This window comes from Coregonus lavaretus (assembly GCF_964263955.1).
Source record: "Coregonus lavaretus genome assembly, chromosome: 27".
In the NCBI taxonomy this organism is placed as follows: domain Eukaryota; kingdom Metazoa; phylum Chordata; class Actinopteri; order Salmoniformes; family Salmonidae; genus Coregonus; species Coregonus lavaretus.
Window position 1 is genome coordinate 10,976,650 of NC_140014.1, and position 19,957 is coordinate 10,996,606.

Genomic DNA, 19,957 nt, shown 5'->3' on the forward strand with positions numbered 1-19,957 from the left:
AATCCATGACGGCGTAGTGTGTTACTAATGGTTTTCTTTGAGACTGTGGTCCCAGCTCTCTTCAGGTCATTGACCAGGTCCTGCCGTGTAGTTCTGGGCTGATCCCTCACCTTCCTCATGATCATTGATGCCCCACGAGGTGAGATCTTGCATGGAGCCCCAGACCGAGGGTGATTGACCGTCATCTTGAACTTCTTCCATTTTCTCTCTGGTCTTGGCCAGAGGAGAGGTTGGAGTCTGTTTGATTGAGTGTGTGGACAGGTGTCTTTTATACAGGTAACGAGTTCAAACAGGTGCAGTTAATACAGGTAATGAGTGGAGAACAGGAGGGCTTCTTAAAGAAAAACTGTTGGTAGGTGATCAAATACTTATGTCATGCAATAAAATGCAAATAAATTACTTAAAAATCATACAATGTGATTTTCTAGATTTTTGCCGTTGAAGTGTACCTATGATAAAACTTACAGACCTCTACATGCTTTGTAAGTAGGAAAACCTGCAACATCGGCAGTGTATCAAATACTTGTTCTCCCCACTGTATATATTTTTTTGTATTAACCCATCCACCACCACCCCCTCCTTTCAGAGGACACATATCTTTTTAGTTTTTTACAGATTTTCTGCTACATATACATACATTTTACATATATATTGTACATATACATTTTGCATACACATTTGACATACAGTGGGGAGAACAAGTATTTGATACACTGCCGATTTTGCAGGTTTTCCTACTTACAAAGCATGTAGAGGTCTGTAAGTTTTATCATAGGTACACTTCAACGGTGAGAGACGGAATCTAAAACAAAAATCCAGAATATCACATCGTATGATTTTTAAGTAATTAATTTGCATTTTATTGCATGACATAAGTATTTGATACATCAGAAAAGCAGAACTTAATATTTGGTACAGAAACCTTTGTTTGCAATTACAGAGATCACACGTTTCCTGTAGGTCTTGACCAGGTTTGCACACACTGCAGCAGGGATTTTGGCCCACTCCTCCATACAGACCTTCTCCAGATCCTTCAGGTTTCAGGGCTGTCGCTATATAGTAGTCTAAATATTGCAATTCATGTTGTTAAGTTCAAAATAATACTATATACAGTGGGGGAAAAAAGTATTTAGTCAGCCACCAATTGTGCAAGTTCTCCCACTTAAAAAGATGAGAGAGGCCTGTAATTTTCGTCATAAGTACATGTCAGCTATGAAAGACAAAATGAGAAGAAAAAAATCCAGAAAATCACATTGTAGGATTTTTAATGAATTTATTTGCAAATTATGGTGGAAAATAAGTATTTGGTCAATAACAAAAGTTTCTCAATACTTTGTTATATACCCTTTGTTGGCAATGACACAGGTCAAACGTTTTCTGTAAGTCTTCACAAGGTTTTCACACACTGTTGCTGGTATTTTGGCCCATTCCTCCATGCAGATCTCCTCTAGAGCAGTGATGTTTTGGGGCTGTCGCTGGGCAACACGGACTTTCAACTCCCTCCAAAGATTTTACATTCACATTTACATTTTAGTCATTTAGCAGACGCTCTTATCCAGAGCGACTTACAGTTAGTGAATACATATTTTTTTATACTGGCACCCCATGGGAATCGAACCCACAACCCTGGCGTTGCAAACGCCATGCTCTATCAACTGAGCTACATCCCTGCCGGCCATTCCCTCCCCTACCCTGGACAACGCTGGGCCAATTGTGCGCCACCCATGAGTCTCCCGGTCGCGGCCGGCTGCGACAGAGCCTGGATTCGAACCAGGATCTCTAGTGGCACAGTTAGCACTGCAATGCAGTGCCTTAGACCACTGCGCCACTCAACTATGGGGTTGAGATCTGGAGACTGGCTAGGCCACTCCAGGACCTTGAAATGCTTCTTACGAAGCCACTCCTTCGTTGCCCGGGCGGTGTGTTTGGGATCATTGTCATGCTGAAAGACCCAGCCACGTTTCATCTTCAATGCCCTTGCTGATGGAAGGAGGTTTTCACTCAAAATCTCACGATACATGGCCCCATTCATTCTTTCCTTTACACGGATCAGTCGTCCTGGTCCCTTTGCAGAAAAACAGCCCCAAAGCATGATGTTTCCACCCCCATGCTTCACAGTAGGTATGGTGTTCTTTGGATGCAACTCAGCATTATTTGTCCTCCAAACACGACGAGTTGAGTTTTTACCAAAAAGTTCTATTTTGGTTTCATCTGACCATATGACATTCTCCCAATCCTCTTCTGGATCATCCAAATGCACTCTAGCAAACTTCAGACGGGCCTGGACATGTACTGGCTTAAGCAGGGGGACACGTCTGGCACTGCAGGATTTGAGTCCCTGGCGGCGTAGTGTGTTACTGATGGTAGGCTTTGTTACTTTGGTCCCAGCTCTCTGCAGGTCATTCACTAGGTCCCCCCGTGTGGTTCTGGGATTTTTGCTCACCGTTCTTGTGATCATTTTGACCCCACGGGGTGAGATCTTGCGTGGAGCCCCAGATCGAGGGAGATTATCAGTGGTCTTGTATGTCTTCCATTTCCTAATAATTGCTCCCACAGTTGATTTCTTCAAACCAAGCTGCTTACCTATTGCAGATTCAGTCTTCCCAGCCTGGTGCAGGTCTACAATTTTGTTTCTGGTGTCCTTTGACAGATCTTTGGTCTTGGCCATAGTGGAGTTTGGAGTGTGACTGTTTGAGGTTGTGGACAGGTGTCTTTTATACTGATAACAAGTTCAAACAGGTGCCATTAATACAGGTAACGAGTGGAGGACAGAGGAGCCTCTTAAAGAAGAAGTTACAGGTCTGTGAGAGCCAGAAATCTTGCTTGTTTGTAGGTGACCAAATACTTATTTTCCACCATAATTTGCAAATAAATTCATTAAAAATCCTACAATGTGATTTTCAGGATTTTTTTCTCTCAATTTGTCTGTCATAGTTGACGTGTACCCATGATGAAAATGACAGGCCTCTCTCATCTTTTTAAGTGGGAGAACTTGCACAATTGGTGGCTGACTAAATACTTTTTTTCCCCACTGTAACAATTGCTGACACCATTCAAGCCAATGAGGGTTCGGAACTTTAAAGCCAATTATTTCAGAATCATCTTTTTGCAGATAGAACCTTATAGTCCCAGGTTTTCGTAGTGTTCAATGACTATGAACATAGGGCAGCAGTCTCTAAGGCACAGGGTGGAGTACCGGTTAGTAGCCGGCTAGTGACAGTGTCTAAGGTTCAGGGCAGGGTACCAGGCGGAGGCCGGCTAGTGATGACTGTTTAACAGTTTGATGGCCTTCAGATAGAAGCTGTTTTTCAGCCTCTCGGTCCCAGCTTTGATGCACCTTATATTGTGTTACTCTGCATGTTGTGTTACTGTGTGTACAGTATATATGGCAAACATTTAATCAGTAGCAGATACAGGAAAGTTAACCTGCATGTTTACTCTCAATGATTAGACTGTGTTATGAAATGGCATTTCGTTTAGACCGCTCTACTACTTAATCACACTCCATATGCCGGACGAGCCGCTAAATGTTGGTCAAATGTAAAGTCACGTCAATATGCAATGTCCGTGAGAGTAACAGCTTAGAGGGTGTGTCAATTAGTTTTAACAGAGTTATCACCTCACATACGACATATTCTGAGAAAGCAGTATGCTTTTCCTTTATCTGTGATTGATTGAATTTGGGGCCATGGTACACATACAAAGCACAACAGTTTGGCAGTAGACTTGAATAATTGGGAAATGCAGAGACAAACTTCACCCTAAAGAGTCAGAACAATTAGTTTTATATGGATAATAATAATACTGAACAGTTTGGTGTCATCATGACCAGTTCCAGCATCTAAGTGGAGGTCTACTTCCGTCTCGACTTTACTAATTTTCTTCTTGGCTGAGATTGTGAATTGAATTAATTAATGAAATAATAAGTCTAATTTGAACGGGAGCTGGCTGACCACTCGTACATCTCTTGCCTCATTCGCCTGTACCGAGTACAATTACACAGCAAGTTTGATAGGCGGTGATAGACAAAATAGCAAGAGCTCATAAATATGGATGGCATGTCTTCGAAAATAAATTAACAGGGCCTGGCCTCTCCGCTGACCCACTTAGTCTGTCAATTACGTGCCTGACAAGAGCCTTCTGAAAGAAGCAGAGCCGGATCACACCACCAGTTTCTCACATTCCCTTATTTAACTCTGCAACTGGGATTATTCTAAATAATTATCAAATCACAGAGCCACCAAGCCCAGGCGTTATGGTGTGTATGAAATTGTATTATACATGGGAGCTTATAGAGTATAGAGTAGTGGCCTGGCCTAGTCAACACAATCACGATTCAATAATAGGGGTAAGTCTGGGTAATAGAGGGAGGGAGAGAGAGATTTGGATAAATACAGATTTCTTGTGAAAGCCCATTTTCACTTTTGTTTTCCTCTTGCTATAAATTCAGCTATATTCCTCAAATATCAGCCCCAGTATCAATAAGCCAACAGCAATAACTTCTCTTCGCCTGCTAAGTGTCTTTTTACAATACATTTTTGAGCCAAAACCTGCTCAGATTGAATTGATTCGTGAAAAAAATACCTGTCCCAAAACATTATGCCAACTTAGATAGAGACTAATGGCCTGTGTATGGCTTAGGGGTTGGATTTCTATTGGCAAGTCCACCAAAAAATTATGCCTTTAGCTAATGCAAATAAGAAAATAATTTGCTTCTAAGCTTATGAATAATGAAGCTTGTATTTTTCCAAAGTTACCTTTGAGGTGGTTGAGCTCTGAATAAGAAGACAGATTTATAAACCAGCCACAGGAGTATTACAAAACAAATGCATGCTGATTCTTTGCATCAAACAGATGGAAACTTTACATTTACATCAGAACATCTCAAAGGCCATGTGAGTTCAGATAGCGGGGAGATTGGGAACGCACTTACAAGGTATGTGTGAGTGTTTGTGCGTGCATGCGTGTGTGTGTGTGTGTGTGTGTGTGTCTGAAGGCTACTGCGTCTCCCTAAATATATGACAAGAATAATGCCCAAAATTGAATTCAACATCACATGTGCTTTGAATTACACCTTCAACACTTGGAGACTGTCTCTTTCACATGCAAATCTCAGAGTGGGAGCTGACTCCACTATTGAGCTCTGTGCTGCTTTATCTACTCTGTCACTGGAAATCAAATGAATGTTACTGTGTGTGTGCATCCAGGAGAGAGAGAGAGAGAGAGAGAGAGAGAGAGAGAGAGAGAGAGAGAGAGAGAGAGAGAGAGAGAGAGAGAGAGAGAGAGAGAGAGAGAGAGAGAGAGAGAGAGAGAGAGAGAGAGAGAGAGAGAGAGAATCAAAATCCAGAAAAGAGCCGTTAAATTCTATAACCACTTAAAAGGAAGCGATTCCCAAACCTTCCATAACAAAGCCATCACCTACAGAGAGATGAACTTGGAGAAGAGTCCCCTATGTAAGCTGGTCCTGGGGCTCTGTTCACAAACACAAACAGACCCCACACAGCTCCAAGAGGCAGAGGAGCACTAATACACTGGCCAGATAGACCATGCTATCTCGTCAGTCACATTTATGCCTATAGATTCAAACATCTCTCACAGTTATAGATTCAAATCTTGTACAGCTAAGCCATAATATACATGGCTGCATAGAGAGCAGCTTCATGGGGCTTGGGGACCAGCTTTACCACCACCTGGCCCACTTAAAACTCTGGGGAACAATGAACAGCCCTCTGTACACTCTGTTCACATCCTGAACATGTGTGTGCTGCATCGTCAGTCAGTGGAAGAGGGGAAGAGATCACCGTTGCCAATCTAAATGAAAGCACTAGAGATGGATAGAAAGCAGCGACGCTCTGCCAATTCTCCATGATCATTAACTCATTGACAATTTTGTCAGCAAATTAGGCATAGCTGGCATCACATTTCCAGTCAATTTCATCACAACCATATCAAGCTGTTTACTACCGGTATTTGCGATCCTACTTAAGCGACTGTTAACATGTCAAAGTAATACGGGTTTCTGAAAAATCTTTACGCGTGGTAAAGCATGCTAGTACTGAGGCTGTACGGCGGACTATTGATTGGGGCCATTGGCGTCACGCTGAATCTGTCACTGCCTCATGGCTAAAAGTCAATTCTATTGATGACCATGTACTGTATGACACAATCATGTGTATGCATGTGTATGTACACGTGTTGGGGATTCATGTAAGCCAAATAAATGACTGATTTCATGAACACTACTCTGAAGGAAAAAAGTGTCAACTCAAGAACGAGACACTGCCCAATTGCTCAATCTCACTGGAACATCTAGTTCCGAGCAGCACCAGTCTGCAGTCTAGACTATACATTTAGGCTGTATTTCCCAGCTCCCCTGGTACTTGTTGCCTAGGTTCGTTCAGACAAACAAGTACCAAGTACAAATAATCTCTTGAGAAGATAATGTAAGATGTGCTCAATTTACTGTCCGAAACAGCCACAGTGTCTGTGGATGGGTGAATATAGTTTTTTGGTCTGTAACCAATGGTTGGATTAGTGGTTTAATCTCAATGTGGGTTTCTTTTTCCACACAATTCCACACAACAAAGTAAAACAGATCTGAAAACCATCCAAATCTAATTAAAACAGAGCGATGGTAAAAAACGGCATTTTTTGACAGTTTGGTTACAGGGATAAAAAGCATTGTGAGGACTTAGCTGCTGAGAGGAGGCCTTCTGAGGATGGGGGTCTTTTTTGTAGTTTGCTCTAGATAGATAGGCAACTTGATAAATGTGAAAATATGTCAAAACGCAGGAGGGGAGCGCAGGCTTTTCTTAAGGTAAGTGTCGCTTATATGGAGCAGTCATTATACATATTGTGTGGTTGTCAGTAACTTTACCATTTAATCTGGTACTTTGACTGAACTTACTGTATCCTCTGTGTTCCCTGTGGAGCAAAAGGTTGCTGGACAGAAGGTAGTCATTTATTTTCTTCAGTTCGCCCTCCAACACAGAATATGCATTGACTTAATGATTTTGTGCAAGTCTTCTTCGCAAACAAACAGTTTGTGTAACCCCAGATAACCAATGTGGAACCGCAACCTCCTAACTTGACAAGAAACCACACTGCGATAGCGCAGAGCTAGCACACCAGGCTGACTTCACGTGCCAGCCGGCCACAGAAAAAAAATTGATATTCCTCAGAAACCCTGGGACACTCTGACTCTCTGCTTGCTTATCGCCTAACAACATGCATTAGACTATAGCTGCTGTCCGTCCCGTAGACCTATCGGATCCCTGCTATCTGCAACTCTGCCCGACAACAGAGGCCTAGGCTACCCTGGCTGGCCCCCTTGCAGCAGCAGTGCTGTTAGCATTGTTAATGGGCATTGTTGGGACTGAGGACCTCTGCTCCACTCTCTTCATCACGGGCCCCTGGCCCCTGGCAGATGGATGGGCCCACCTCACTATCAGCAGGGCCCAGACACAAGGTCCAAGAGTGGCGGAACAAAGTAGGAGGAATGATGCCTCTGTGGGGAGAAAGGGGCAATGGGGACAGGGGGAGTGAGAGAAACAGAGAGAAAGAGGAGGGAGTAGAGGAGAGGGAGAGGCCTGGCCCCAATGAAAGCAGAGGGCCTTTGTGAAGGGTGTAAGAGAAGAGTGTGGATGCGATGCTGTCTGTATGTCTGTGGCAGAGGCCTACATTCTCATCAGCCAGCCAGGCAACCAGTGAGAGGGGGGCTATTCCAGCCCCCTGCAGTCCCCCCCAGTCCCCCACCCTCAGCCCCCTGCCTGGTGATCAATGGTGGCACTTGCTGAAAGTGAAGCCTGCTGGTGTGCCTTGGCTCGGCTTAGGGGAGGCAAGGGAGCCAGGCCTGGAAAACAGGGCGACAAACTCAGCAAACGGCTGCCCTTGAGTCGCCCACTCCAGGCTGACTTTGGGCGCTGCACCAAAGAGGAGAAGCTACTGGACTCCAAAACTCAATCTTCCTGCACAAAGGAAAGTCAAATTAAACCCACTAACACTAAAGGGAACGTTTTGAGTTTGTGTGTCCTCCAGCACTGTTTGAGTGGGGAGCTTGGAAGCGAAAGACAACAAAAGTGACAAATAGCAACAGTAACTCTATGAATGTGTATAATGTATTAAATCTCCAATTTACATGGCAACTAACAGGTAAGTTTAGGACAATTCTTCATTTCAGTTCCAAACAGTTGATTATGATCTCACCTGCAAACTGTTTGTGGTCAGAGATGACAGAAATAATGTAGGTTATGTGGCTATTGTATGAGGTACAGCAATGGAAAACATAATTTCCTCTCCCAAATAATCATGAATATAACTTACAAAACCACATTACTAAGAAAATTACATAAGTTAGGTGTTGACATGTGGCATTACTGCAAACTTATTTCACATGGGTCTCAATACCAGTGAGCACTCTTGTTCTCTCTCTCTCTCTCTCTCCTCTCTCTCTCTCTCTCTCTCTCTCTCTCTCTCTCTCTCTCTCTCTCTCTCTCTCTCTCTCTCTCTCTCTCTCTCTCTCTCTCTCTCTCTCTCTCTCTCTCTCTCTCTCTCCTGTCCTCTCTCTCTCTGGTGGCTGTAGATCCTGGCTGCTATCTTCTTTGACCGATTGACAACTCTGTGCTCTATCAGGCTGAGAGAGGCTTGCCTTGGGGCTGGCCCCTGTCCCGGCCTCTCCCAGCCCCACTGGATCTCCACCATCTGCCACAGCTGCTGCCTGGTTTTAACTGCCACTCTAATTGACAATGAACCCAGAGCCCTGTGATAATTGTGGCTGCTTGGTGACTTGGGCAGGTAATGCCTCCCTTTCAGGATTTATCAGGCTCCATCTGTTCCTGGTGGTATCTGACTGCCCCCCTCTACAGCCACCCCTCTCCCCCACCAAACCCTCTCCTCCTCTGGCTTCTCTTCTCCAGGGTCCCCCCTCCTCCCTCCCTCCTCCTCCACGCCCCACCTACCCAGGCCCCACTAGCCAAGCAAATATTGGGCTTTTGTGAGGGATGCTTATTAGAAAGCTGCTCTGTGACCCCTAGCGTAACCACATCCACAAGAAAAGAGGGCTCAGAGGCAAGGCATGTTTGTTCAATCATTAACTAAAGATAAAAGGTTTTCCATAGGCCCCCACCCCTATTCAGAGGCCGATATGAGTGTTGTGGTCGTGTGTCAGGAACAATGTGAAAATAGGGAGTTCTCTTTACTTCCTCCTCTTCATCCTCCTCCTCCTTCTCTCTTTCTCTCTGTTGATTACATGGCACCCGGCTCAAGTTTTCTCACAGAGGGAGCCATTGAAAACACTGTAGTGTTAGCAGGTGTTCGCTCCCTGGGAGTTTGATCACGCCTGCTCTCAAACTCAATCATTTAAAGGGGCAATCCGCAGCTGAAACGATAACAAAAGAACCCCGACACTGTTTCAGTAAAAAGTTGAGGGATGGGGCTGGAGAAATGTAACCACTATGAAATTCATAGAGTTATGGATGCAAGGATTGACCATTCATGATATAAACATGATCGTTTTAACTATATTTTGAGGCTATACAGCATTTGTTTACACTTACTTTGTTTACAAACATTGGAGTAAAACAAGCTTATATTTGGGGTTCTGTTGGGATGCGACAGTTGAACCAAGCTCATGAGGCATTTATAAGTTATGGGATGGGTACATATCATTTAAGCTTTAATGTTCTCTCCTTAACATCCTAAATGTTTGCACAGTAACTTTCTGTTACTTTTTAAATTATCAAAAATGTACAGAGGCAGCGAAAAGTAACATTGATAAAATTGTAATGTATTTAGAAAAAATATCATTCAAGTTTTATATTGATTGGCCTTCAGTGAATGAATGGAGAGGGAAGACATTGGATTTAAATGAAACAAGACTGCACGTTTGACTTTCTAAGTTTCACATCAAAATTGGTTCCCAACTTCTTACTGTCCAACATGAGCAAAGAGTGAAACTATCAAGATTGGGAGGAGAGCAGAAGTTGCATACGGAAGTATGCCACTGGCATTAGAGGCCTTGCCAAGTACATTTTCCCATTGCCAGACTTATGTCAGATACTGGCAGATAACTGGGGAATATGTCAGTTTTATTTTCCAGAAATGGCCAGATCTTGGCCATGTTCTGGCTAATTGTAGGCAGTATATTACCATCTGTTAGGAATACATAACATTTGGAGTCAAAATGATCAGATAAGGTGCACATTTGCTATCATTATCCTCAATGGAGAATGTGTATTTATAGCTGAGCCTATTATCTTGTGATATCTGGTTGCTTGCAGGTACAACATGTGTACAAGTGAAACTAATTCAGGCATGGCTACCATGTTTTTACTCCGGAGCAAACATGTATTGTTTGTGAATGCTTGAATGATTGTTGCAGCTTTTTGGGGGTAATAATTCCCCAATTCACTTTGGAAAATTATTTATTCTGCAGTTGTTCAAATTAACAGTAATTGTATCTAATGCAACAACATTTATTTCATTATAAGTGCAATTCTCCTCTCTATATGCATAGAAAACATGTTTAGCAAACCATTCACTCAAATAAAACCTTCCATCTGTAATTCAGCATTATTTCAGCACATTAGGAGCAGAACATTTAACTCAGCTATAATTGTAGGTTTAAAATTAGAGCTTGGATGAGAAAGCACTCTAACCATTGATGTTGTGTGGATATAAGATAAGACACTAGAGAAAAATCACTTCAGTAGCTAAATAATATGTCAGGGTAAAAACACAGATCCTCAGTCATGGGGTTGAATCCATTATCTAATTCATTTTTTAAAACCCTTTTAATGCAGCGGTTACCAATCTTTTCTGGTCCGGGGACCTCCAAATCACTGTCCAAAGCTCCTGAGGACCACCATCGTGGAGTCGCAATAATTTTTCTCGCCGGACAGATTTAGTCAATTGTATTAAGTGAATGTAACAGATAAAAGGCCTAATATTACATTGACATTTTAGTCATTTAGCAGACGCTCTTATCCAGAGCGACTTACAGTTATTGAGTGCATACATCTATTTTTTTTCATACTGGCCCCCTGTGGGAAACGAACCCACAATCCTGGCGTTGCAAGCGCCATGCTCTACTAACTGAGCTGCACAGGCCTAATATTATAATTATTATAAACAATTTGTGTTGTGAAAAGTAATGTAAAAATGCGGATTTCTACTCACAACTTATTATTTTAGTTATTATATATTTAAAAATATATATTATAGGGCAAAAGCAGTGACATGATCTTATTCAGAATGACAAACGCATAAGAAATGCTAAATTACCCCAAGACAGTCTGAGATAGGAATCGATTTGGGCTAGTGATGATGGTTATCACCATTAATGATTGAATTAGACTTCAATCACCAATTAAATGCACTGCTTCCTGCAGGGATGGGAGAGAACATGTCACACTATGTTGAATGCAATCACTCCCCCCACAGCCACAGACATTGCCTAAAGGTGATCACACACACACACACACACACACACACACACACACACCCCCCCCCCCCCCCCCCCCCACACACACACACACACACACACACACTCTGCACATTTTGTAGATTCCTACACAAATATGATGAATCACTAGATAAAAATAGCCAGTGGAACACAAATAAACACCATCTCAACTTTTTTGTCTTAGTATTGACATAAATATAGCCAGTAAGACCCCAATCTTCTCTGTGATTCTAGGTAGTGGATCCCATCCAATCCCAGCCTTAGAGCCCAGGCCTCCAATCCTCCAGTCCCTTAGTGCATTAATCAGGCAGGCAGGCAGCCAGCCATGCAGGCTGAGGCATATCTCCTGCCTGGTCTCACAGGATGGCCCTGCTTAGGCAGAGGATCTCCCCCCTGACCCCCGGGCTACAGGGGCCTGAGATTACCACCAGGCTGACTGTTTGTATCTGTCACAGGCCACGGCTACAGGGATGGATGGGATGAGATTAACACAGGGACATCTACTCTTCATTTCAACCAGCTAATAGGAGCCTGGGCTGCTGGACAGGGTCTGGCCAGGAGCAACCCAGGGAAAGGGGTAGCTGATGGGGGATGTTTTGATGGAGGAGGGGGTTGGCGCTGGAGGAGAGAATGAAAAGGGGGGGGGGGGGGGGGAGAGGCCTGAGGGTGTAAAATGTATAGGATATACTGTATCTTATCAACCCTGAGCTAAAGCAACCTATAGTAGATGTTTGAAGGCAAACTGGAGCTTCAGACATGCGAGACTGTCCTGGTCACGGTAGGGAAGGTAGGTAGTTGATCTCCAGGGGTGGCTAGAGAAAACATAGAGCAAATACAAGCATAATTCACCTGCCACAAATACTATGCTAGAAGGCTATAAACCACACTCTTTTCTCTATTTACATATTTTCTACTTCTTTGATTTGTCAGCTCCCCAATATGTCTGGAAGTAATGTCCTCTACAAACCATGAACAGGGGACAGCAGTGTCCTTCAGTAGACATTCCAACAGTGTCCTTGAGGTGAGTAGACGTTTCTGTAAACACGTCCACAACATGCTAAGGCAGAAAAAGCATCTACAATAATACATATAGCCTTGCGATGCTTAGATATATTTACTGGTGAATCCAATGCTAATCAGATAAATAACAGTAGACCTAAATAGGATGATGTCTGTATGGTTTTCATAAGAATATCATGCAGGCAGCCTTTTAGAACCCGTTTCAGGTGTCAATTCTCGAAATGCATTGCAAGGGGCCATTACCATATGTTTCAGGCATTATCATTGGCCCACGATTTGTCGGTCAGGGGACCCTTACACAGAATAGAGGAGCGCTCATTCATCATAATCATAAAACAGCAATTCAGGCACTCACAAAGACCCCATGTTTCCGCATGAATATTTATAGCTTAATTCGCATTGTTTTGATATCATTCTAACTCGGCTCTCTCCATCTCTGTTTATGCATATGGTGAACTGTTCATTGCTCATTGCTATTCTCAGTAATTGTTCTATTATGCGAGAGCGTTTTTAGTGCCACTTCTCCACTTGGCGTAATGGTGTAGGTTAATAAGTAGTGTATACATTTCATATTTTTAATTCTCAGGTTCTATCAATGTAAAGGGGGCAGCTTATTGCACCTTAAAACATCACAGCAAAAAGTCATTTAAATCCACTAACATTGTCTCATTAGAATATTGACATTTAACCATACATTTATGGTATATGTCACTTGTGCTGACATATTACACTGAACAGAAATATAAACGCAACATGTAAAGTGTTGGTCCCATGTTTCATGAGCTGAAATAATAGATCCCAGAAATGTTCCATACACACAAAAACCTAATTCTCTCAAAATGTGTGCACAAATTTGTTTACATCCCTGTTGGTGAGCATTTTCCTTTGCCAAGGTAATCCATCTATCTGACAGGTGTGGCATATCAAGAAGCTGATTAAACAGCATGATCATTACACAGGTGCACCTTGTGCTGGGGACAATAAAAGGCCACTCTAGAATGTGCAATTTTGTCACACAACACAATGCCACAGATGTCTCAAGTTTTGAGGGAGTGTGCAATTGGCATGTTGACTGCAGGAATGTCCACCAGAGTTGTTGCCAGAGAATTGAATGTTCATTTCTCTATCATAAACCACCTCCAACGTCGTTTTAGAGAATTTGGCAGTACGTCCAATTGTCCTCACAACCGCAGACCATATGTATGACATCAAATAAAATAAAATAAAATTAAATTGTATTTGTCACATACATGTGTTTAGCAGATGTTATAGCGGGTGTAGCGAAAAGCTTGTGCTTATAGCACCGACAGTACAGTAATATCTAACAAGTAATATCAAACAATTTTACAACATATACCTAATACACACAAAACTAGTAAGGAATGGAATTTAAGAAAATATACATACAGTGGGGAGAACAAGTATTTGATACACTGCTGATTTTGCAGGTTTTCCTACTTACAAAGCATGTAGAGGTCTGTAATTTTGATCATAGGTACACTTCAACTGTGAGAGACAAAATCCAGAAAATCACATTGTAAGATTTTTAAGTAATTCATTTGCATTTTATTGCAAGACATAAGTATTTGATCACCTACCAACCAGTAAGAATTCCGGCTCTCACAGACCTGTTCGTTTTTCTTTAAGAAGCCCTCCTGTTCTCCACTCATTACCTGTATTAACTGCACCTGTTTGAACTCGTTACCTGTATAAAAGACACCTGTCCACACACTCAATCAAACAGACTCCAACCTCTCGACAATGTCCAAGACCAGAGAGCTGTGTAAGGACATCAGGGATAAAAGGCTGGGATGGGCTGCAGGACAATAGGCAAGCAGCTTGGTGAGAAGGCAACAACTGTTGGCGCAATTTTTAGAAAATGGAAGAAGTTCAAGATGACGGTCAATCACCCTCGGTCTGGGGCTCCATGCAAGATCTCACCTCGTGGGGCATCAATGATCATGAGGAAGGTGAGGGATCAGCCCAGAACTACACGGCATGACCTGGTCAATGACCTGATGAGAGCTGGGACCACAGTCTCAAAGAAAACCATTAGTAACACACTACGCCGTCATGGATTAAAATCCTGCAGCGCATGCAAGGTCGCCCTGCTCAAGCCAGCGCATGTCCAGGCCCGTCTGAAGTTTGCCAATGACCATCTGGATGATCCAGAGGAGGAATGGGAGAAGGTCATGTGGTCTGATGAGACAAAATTATAGCTTTTTTGGTCTAAACTCCACTCGCCGTGTTTGGAGGAAGAAGAAGGATGAGTACAACCCCAAGAACACCATCCCAACCGTGAAGCATGGAGGAGGAAACATAATTCTTTGGGGATGCTTTTCTGCAAAGGGGACAGGACGACTGCACCGTATTGAGGGGAGGATGGATGGGGCCATGTATCGCGAGATCTTGGCCAACAACCTCCTTCCCTCAGTAAGAGCATTGAAGATGGGTCGTGACTGGGTCTTCCAGCATGACAACGACCCGAAACACACAGCCAGGGCAACTAAGGAGTGGCTCCGTAAGAAGCATCTCAAGGTCCTGGAGTGGCCTAGCCAATCTCCAGACCTGAACCCAATAGAAAATCTTTGGAGGGAGCTGAAAGTCCGTATTGCCCAGCGACAGCCCCGAAACCTGAAGGATCTGGAGAAGGTCTGTATGGAGGAGTGGGCCAAAATCCCTGCTGCAGTGTGTGCAAACCTGCTCAAGACTTACAGGAAACGTATTATCTCTGTAATTGCAAACATAGGTTTCTGTACCAAATATTAAGTTCTGCTTTTCTGATGTATCAAATACTTATGTCATGCAATAAAATGCAAATTAATTACTTAAAAATCATACAATGTGATCTTCTGGATTTTTGTTTTAGATTCAGTATCTCACAGTTGAAGTGTACCTATGATAAAAATTACAGACCTCTATATGCTTTGTAAGTAGGAAAACCTGCAAAATCGGCAGTGTATCAAATACTTGTTCTCCCCACTATATATGGACATCATGTGGGCGAGCGGTGTGCTGATGTCAACGTTGTGAACAGAGTGCCCCATGGTGGCGGTGGGGTTATGGTATGGGCAGGCATAAGCAACGGACAACGAACACAATTGCATTTTAACAATGGCAATTTGAATTCACAGAGATACCGTGACGAGATACTGAGGCCCATTGTCGTGTCATTCATCTGCCGCCATCACCTCATGTTTCAGCATGACAATGCACAGCCCCATGTCGCAAGGTTCTGTACACAATTCCTGAAAGCTGAAAATGTCACAGTTCTTCCATGGCCTGCATACTCACCAGACATGTCACCCATTGAGCATGTTTGGGATTCTCTGGATTGATCTGTATGACAGCGTGTTCCAGTTCCTGCCAATATCCAGCAACTTCGCACAGCCATTGAGGAGGAGTGGGACAACATTCCACAGTCCACAATCAACAGCCTCATCAACTCTATGCGAAGGAGATGTGTCACTCTGCATGAGGCAAATGGTGGTCACACCAGATACTGACTGGTTTTCTGATCCATCCCCTACCTTTTTTAAAACGTATCTACAGTATCTGTGACCAACATATGCATATCTGTATTCCCAGTCATGTGAAATCCATAGATTAGGGCCTAATTAATTAATTTAAATTGACTGATATAATATAATTAATATGCCATTTAGCAGACGCTTTTATCCAAAGCGACTTACAGTCATGCGTGCATACATTTTTGTGTATGGGTGGTCCCGGGGATCGAACCCACTACCTTGACGTTACATACGCCGTGCTCTACCAGCTGAGCTACAGAGGACCACTATGAACTGTAACTCAGTAAAATCGTTGAAATTGTTGCATGTTGCGTTTATATATTTGTTCAATATAGTTAGGTCACGTAATGCTGACATATTACTTATATGTCACTGTCAAAAAACATTCAAAATAATTACTGAAACACAAAAAGTGGTGCCTAAAACAAACATTGAGCCCACAAAACTCAAACAAGTCAAGACGGGCTCACATCACATGCTAGTCCTACACTAGAAACTTGTCTTTAATTCACAGTGAGTAGTACAGACCCATCTCTCAGTGGAGCTAACCCTACTGTTACTAAATGGCTCCAGACAGCCAAATTCATCACTGGCTCATCTGTGCTGTTTACAGGGTTTAATTGTTTGACAGTTCCTGTTTATGCTGTGTCACTTCCAATTGCAACTGGCCTCCGCTAACACAGCCAGCCTCCTTCAATCAATGGGCTGCATTTGGGATGTGCCAGGAGCAGCGCTGTACATGATCAAAAATGTCCGCCCAGTTTCCTGGCTGGACTGTGTAAGACCATTTAGGGTTTGGGACTGAGGTCACCAGCGGTGACAGTAGATGTAAAGATACCAGTGTGTCCCGTGCCATACTACCATACTGACGTGGACCAGGTGCATGTTGTCACAGTGACCATTTCATTGGTCTGGCAGTCAAAGGGAAGATTGAAGTCTATAGGCCTCGACATATAAAACCAATGGATACAAACTCATTATTATCTTGTGCTGTGATAAAACACCGATAACTTAACGTAAGAGAGATTTAAACTGAAAGGATGTGTAATCAGAAGCTGGAAGAGAGAAGAGAGAAGAGGGCATCCGCACCAGCGTACCTCTCAGCCAGTCGCTCCTCATTCCCCTCTACAGTCATTGTGTTAAGATGACCGATTAGCCAGCGCGTGATCCAGCTAATGGAAAGATAGTTATACAAGCTTGCACTTTGCATGCTGTAACTATTCAACCTTCAGCCACACTTCTTTCCGGTAACAGTGCAAGTGGTTACGGGTGGACAAAGAGAGAAAGAGAGGGCACGAGCACTTGCAAAGATGAAAGACAATACAATCAATATGATATATAACATAACAAATAATGCCCAGGGTATCTCATTAATCGTAACATAGCCCTTATTATGCAGGTTTCTCCAGCTGGGTCACTTTGCCTGCTTTATTGAAATTCAGCAAATAGGGGGAGGCGAGACACTGTTTAGTGTAAACCTTGGACTTCAGCAGTATGTATGTGGGTCGATGGGTCAACCCCAAAGTGGACTGAACGTGAGGTAGTTGTTTACACTTCAGTTTAGGGGATTCTTAGATGTTTGATGTACTATAGAAGGGGAGAGATATTCCAAAGTCATCAAAATATCGATCAGGATCCTTATGGCAGCACACGATAGATTACTCTCCTATATCTATTTCTAATTGTCTTTCTCTCACTGTGCTGGATGATACTTTACTAAGTGTTTATACTTGCATATTATACAAACAATTTATGAGGGGTTTCATGAGAAATGGCATGGTTTGTGGCGGTCATATATTTCCGCTTTCTAGGATGTATGGGAATGATTGTTGTGTGTTATTGTAGGCACGGGTTGACATTGGGCCCTCACTCACTCTTCCCTTCATGTGTGGGGAGAGAATGATGCCTCATTGCTGTGTGCCCTTGAAGGCAAGGTGTCTGTGCCTAGTATATCCATCACAATCAACGCCAGATCATTTATATTAAATGTTTTTTTTAAAGCTATGCCTTCGCGCCCCGTTGTACATGCCCGGGAGTCGAGGGTGAATTTAAACACTGCCATAAATAGCTTGGCTCTCTGTCCATCTAATTTACAGCCTCACTTCCTGTTAGAAGGAGAAAGGGAGAAGGTTTGGAGAAGGTTGAATAATGACCACAGAACCACCTGGGTTGTATTCATTAGGGACCAAAAATAAAAAAAACTGACTGAAACAGGGAGGGGCTACTTGAACAATAAGAAACTCTCGTTTGCATTGCAAACGTTTAAACGTGTTCCGTTGCATACCCTAATGAACACAACCCTGCTCCTTATTCTCAAGGTGGCATGGCTTCGAGCCATAAAGGTGAGCGAAATACATTAGAGGGATCTTTGGTTTACAAAGAGTGATATTGAACATTTACATAAATGCTGTCTGTTGATCTTTCCATTAATCTCGATGGCATTTTAGCACTGTAATTTATTTATATATTGCCAAATTTAATGTGGAATTAATTAGATGTAGGGTTATTAGCATGCAGCATAGGTGCAGCTGGTGAATTGGAGACTTGGATTACTGTTCCTTGGCTGCGCTTGAGGTCAACACCTAGCTTAATCCTCATTGAGGATAGCTAACAATGTGCTAACAATGTTGTCACAATGCTAAGGAAGAGGGTGGTGGGGATTTAGATAACCACTATGGACCTATGAATCGTAATTTGAGAAGAACACACATAATTTGGATTTACATGTAAAATCAAGCATGTGCGGAAAATTGGCTTTTGTACTTCTCTATTCGGATTTGGTCCAAATACAGTAATACTCTTGATGTAATTAACCTATGCTAGGAAGTCACCTCACTCCCTCAGATCTGATAGCATCATAAAACACAAATATTTGATCATGTTAGGCCAGATATACACCATGATGCAACACCACTGTAAAGCTAACTTTGCATGGTGAATCATTAAATTAACCTTGACATGCAGACTGATAAACAAGAATATGAGCAGCACTTTCTTAGATGAATAACTCGGAGGAAAGGGAGCTTTCTCTATTACATCCAGTGACATCACATGGTTGAATAATGGTGATTCATGCACATTCTGTTGTAATGTTCTTACTGCAATACATTAATCACAAAATCTCCACATTTATTGTGACTCGTTGCAGTATATGACATCAGTGTGGAATGCAGGCAGAGAGGAATAGGACCAGAGTGAGACAGTGATCAGTGTGTTCCAGATAATGCCCTCAAATGTACACTGAGTGTACAAAACACTCCCCTTTTGCCCCCAGAACAGCCTCAATTCGTCGGGGCATGGACTCTACAAGGCGCCGAAAGCGTTCCACAGGGATGATTGCCCATGTTGACTCCAAAGCTTCCCACAGTTGTGTCAAGTTGGCTGGATGTCCTTTGGGTGGTGGACCATTCTTGATATACATGGGAAACTGTTGAGGGTGAAAAACCTAGCAGTGTTGCAGTTCTTGGCACAAACTGGTGCGCCTGGAACCTACTACCATACCCCGTTCAAAGGCACTTACATCCTTTGTCATGCCCTTTCACCCTATGAATGGCACACATACACAATACATGTCTCAATTGTCTCAAGGCTTAGAAATCCTTCTTTAACCTGTCTCCTCCCCTTCATCTACACTTATTGAAGTGGATTTAGCAAGTGACATCAATAAGGAATCATAGCTTTCACCTGATTCACAACCATCTCTGCAGCAATCCACCAATCAGGCCTGTATGGTAGAGTGGCCAGACGGAAGCCACTCCTCAGTAAAAGGCACATGACAGCTCGCTTGGAGTTTGCCAAAAGGCACCTAAAGGACTCTCAGACCATGAGAAACAAGATTCTCTGGTCTGATGAAACCAAGATTGAACTCTTTTGCCTGAATGCTAAGCGTCACGTCTGGAGGAAACCTGGCACCATCCCTACGATGAAGCATGGTGGTAGCAGCATC